This window comes from Platalea leucorodia (genome assembly GCF_965183815.1).
Source record: "Platalea leucorodia genome assembly, contig: SUPER_19_unloc_1, whole genome shotgun sequence".
NCBI lineage: Eukaryota > Metazoa > Chordata > Aves > Pelecaniformes > Threskiornithidae > Platalea > Platalea leucorodia.
In genome coordinates this window covers 138,875-143,332 of record NW_028121461.1, presented here as the reverse complement: position 1 = coordinate 143,332, position 4,458 = coordinate 138,875, and positions in this window count along the sequence as shown.

The window sequence follows — 4,458 nt, the reverse complement described above, 5'->3', positions numbered from 1 at the left end:
AAGAGAGAGTTATTTTACTGGGGTCGCTAGCGATGCCTGCAGTCGCGTTGTCTCCGGCCTGTTGCCTTAGGGGTGGGGCAGCAGGTGAGCTGAGGAGGTGGGGAACGCGGGGTGCGGAGAGAGGACGCGCCTCTGCCCGGAAGCCATCGGCCCAGGCTTGAGGGGACTGCGCAGCCGTGAGCCTCAGGTGTGCTCAGTGCCCCAGAGCTATTCCCCGCTTCCCCTCGCTGCTTCAGGGAGCCCCGAGACCAGGCTGCATGGGCTAGGAGAGGTACGTACCTCCCCATGGGTCCCCCTGCACGGCCCCTCCCCTCTGGGAATGCCCAGTTCAGGCTTGGAAGTAGCTACGCCCTTCTCTCGCGGACTTGCAGACGAAGCAAGCCATGTGGTCCAGTGGCCAGAGCAGCAGCATGGCTGGGAGACTCCCAGTCTTACTGGCAGGCCAAAAGGCAGGCCCAGTCCGGGACGTACTCGGGAAGCGCTTGGGCCATGGGAGTTTCCGCCCATACTGGCCCAAAAGGAAAGCTGGCCAGCGGAAAGCTGGCATGCAGCACAGCCTGGCTGTCGCTCTCAGGTGTCTGCTCATGCAAACTCACCAAGAGCCACGGGGAGCAACAAGAAGACGACTTGGAAGATCCTCTTCTTCTGCAGGGCCACCTTTTGCCTGAAAAAGAGGGACTCCTGTCGAAAGGGTTAAAAACCACAAGAGCAAGAAAGATGTGGTAAATACCTTAGTCTCTTCATTAGCTCAGAAGACACCCTGGTGTGATTTAAGGGTGTTGTGAATGCCTTACAGTTTGATGTGATTTAGGGAGTAGCTAGAAGAATAGTTATAAGATAAGAGGGGGCTCCGGGATAATCTCGTTACAGACAACTCGGCCTTGGGAGAACAGATGCACGGAACCATGAAGATAGGAAGAAACAGAAGAATGGCAACAGTAGTCTTGAAGGACAACGTCTACGTGATCCTAGGACTGCGTTTGCGCAGAAGCAAGGGTCAATCGGCGAGCACAGTGAAGAAGGCGGGCAGGAGTAGCCTGAGTGGCGGCCCTTGCCAGAGGACGGGCCGTCCCAGCAGCAGCGAGAGAGGCCAGCACAGCTGGGCTGCTCCCAGCGGGCCCCCCCTCTCCTTTCCCCATCCTTTGCTTTACAGGCCTGCAGTGGGAGCAAGCTGGCAGCAGCAGACCCCCCGCCTCGGGAAGCCCACCCGGCAGCACAGCCCGATTCTCAGCCCGTCCCTCCCTGCTCCCTGGCCCCTGGCCCCACCCTGCCCCGCGGCAGACACCTCCCAGTGGCCGTTCGGGGAGGGGGCACGGGCTGCTGTCCCCCCCCACGGCCCCCCCCCACCTCTTCCCTGGGCACTCCCAGGTCTCCCGACCCCTCTCTGCCCCGCACAGCTGCTTCCATCAGCCAGGCAGGATCGCGCCTCAGCGTCCCGAGGGGGCCAGTCTCAGGCCCCAGGGGCTTGGCCTCCCCGTGCAGCAGGGCTGGGCTCCGACCCTGCAGCACGAGGCTACCGCCTCCCCAAAAGCCCCTGCTGCACACTGCCTTTTGGCTGCGAGAGTGAGCCAGGCTTTCCGCCGAGACCCGTCCCCACAGAAGGGGGGCGTCGCAAGCCACGGGGCTCTTCTTCAGAAAACTTCTGTCGGCTTCCCCAGGCTGCTCCGCACCCCACTGACCGTGCTAGGCCACGTCCGTGCTACCAGCCCAACCTGATGCCCCGGGCACATGCCAGGCTTCGTACCTACTCGTCTGGCAGCGGCTCGGCCCCGCTGCCTCCCCTGCCGGCTGTTGGCCGGCCTCGTTCCCCAGGGAGCCTTGGGAGGGCCCTTGGCGTCTTCTCTCGGGGGCCTTTCTCCTCGCCATCTCTGGGCAAAGGCAGGCTCCCCGCTCCGCTCTTCCCCCTCAGCCCCAGCAGCGTGGCCTGCCCAGGCAAAAACAGCTCCGGCAGCAGCCCCACGCTGCCCCACAGCAGGAGCGCGCCTGCCCAGGGCAAGAGCCACACGGCAGCTGGGGGCTCCTTGCCCGCGCGCCACAGGGCTGTGCGGGCGGCCAGCTCTGACCTCACACTGGTGGCTCTGACATCACACTGGGGCTCCCCAGGGCGCAGCAGGGCGGGGAGAGCCGGTGGGCTCCCCTGGGGCAGCACGGCTGCCGCCCTCCTGGGCGGTGGGAGCACATGCCTCTGGGCCCGCCAAACCCTGCCACGCTCCTGTGCCGGGCGGCTGCCTGGCCTGTGCTGCCGGGCAGGGTTCCAGCTCTCCTGGGCACCCCCGGGAAACCAGAAAGCCGCCTGGAACGGGGGCTTTGCTCTCAACCCGTGGGGCAGCTGCTTCTGCCAACGTTTCTCCTTTCGGAACTCTTTTGTGTGCCAAGAAGAAAAACCCAGTAAGAGGCAAGACGGGCTTGTACGAAAGGAGCGGATTTTCTACAAGCAGAACCCCATCGTTTTAAATTCCTACCCCTCCCCTCCTTTTCTAGAGCCAAGATCAGAGGATCCTGTGGGATTATTCTGCGTTCCTTCTGCCATTCCGGGTGGTTCCTTAGTGTGAAAAATAAATCCACGTCTGCTACTTCATCCCATTTACCCTCCCGCCTGCAAAGTACCATCAGTTGTACTATAGTAGTATATCTTAGAGTTCCATTCTTTGGCCATTTTGCCTGATCTTCGAGACTATACATTGGCCACCAATTGTTACCATATTCTAGAAGCTGTTTCCGAGTGAGAGGCTCCCCTCCCAATTTCCTCCAATGTTTCACGATACGTCCTAGGGGAGATCTTTTCCGAATCCCCCCTCCCGCAGCGGGCTTAGTGCCCGCCATAAAAGATACAGCAACACCAAACAGAGAAACAATAACTTGGCACAAAATAGTCAGAGGCATTCCCCAGAAGGGGACTCGAACCCCTAGATTACCTTCAGTGGGACTCCAACCCACCCCTTCGGCCAAAGGTTTCCAGACACAGGTGTCCTAGGGACTTGGGCCCCATAGGATCCAATCCTTCCCTTAGGTACCTTTACAGCCCAACCCTGCGAGGCCTTCGCCGCGCCTGACGGGCAGGCAACCGCCCTTTTAATCAGAAAAGGGATGCCTTTACCTTCCCAGGGGTCCTGCTCAGAGCTCTTCGGTCCGGGCTTCGGAGGTTCTTCCCGAGAATCCCTCGGTGCCGGCTGGGGGTCCTGCGATCCCGCGGATCCGTCGAGATTCAGAAGCGGAGTCCCATCTGGGTCGCCCAAACTGTCACCGAAATGGGGAATCAGCCTCTTCACACCAACGTAGCATCGAGAAGCAGGCATTCTCTTTATTACGGCGCTGGATGCACGGGGGATGGTCCCACCTAAGGTGCCTACCGTCATACAAAGCTAATGGCACAATTGCCGTTTCTGCTTAGCTTTACAAACCATTTCCAGCAGCATGAGAACCCCCCCGAGCATCCTGGGATGCCCACTCCCCAGCCCCATCTCTCAGGAACCCCTTGGGAGCCTCCAGCACCCCGCAGGGAATGCTCCTGCCACCCTGACCCCCTCCCAATACTCCCTGCTGTTAGACAGCTGCCAGGAAGACGGGGTTCTAACCCTCCCCATCCCTGGAACCCTTTGGACGAGCTTTCCGACTGGCTGCCCGGGATGTCCTTAGCGCAGGCGGCGTTGTAGCCCAGGACACGATGCCCATGATAGCAACAGCGGGAGGGAACAGCCAAGTGTTGCACAATGCAGCACTGGGGGACCGAGGGGCCTCGAGTGTTACATGGTGGAGCCCATGACGGGAACAGCCCAAGGGCTGCAGAACCGCACAGCCTTTCTGGGAACCCCAGAGAGGGTGGTCCGTCAAGAGCAAAGACGGGTCAGGGTCGTCCCAATGCCAAGGGCAGAATAACCAGGGGCCAAGCGCTGGAAAATTCCCCGTCGACACTACTCAATGTGACACAAAAGGACCCCCGACAGAGAGCAGCCAGCTCTAGAGCGGGGACGTTGATGGGCCGAGGAACGGGGGGCTTTCCCACAGGCCGCTCAGACAGGCTCCCCACCCCCCTTTCACAGAAACTGGGGGGTCACCGACAAACCGACAGCCGGGATGCTGGGAAGGTGCTAGGCCAAACGGTTCCATCTGCTCCTGCGGCACTTGTAAACTGCAGCCGGCCCCCTCTGCCTGCCCTGGGCTGGTGCCACTTGCGGAGCCTCCCGGGGTGGCGGGAGAAGGAGCGGTGCCAGGCTGGGCCTCTCCTCTCTGGAGTAAACCTTAGGAGTGCTTACTGCCTTCCTCAGGTTGCAGAAAAAATTAAGGAGAGGTCCTAACGGTTCCCGCACGCTCCCGCCCTCCCCCCAAAGGGCCTTCTTGCGCACCCCACTTTGGAGACAGAGCTTCTGCACCAATCTGAATTGCCACATCTTTTTTATTTTCTTGTTCCTTCCCCTTCTGCTGCTCTTTTCTGTATGCCCTTCTCTTTTTCCTCTGGCT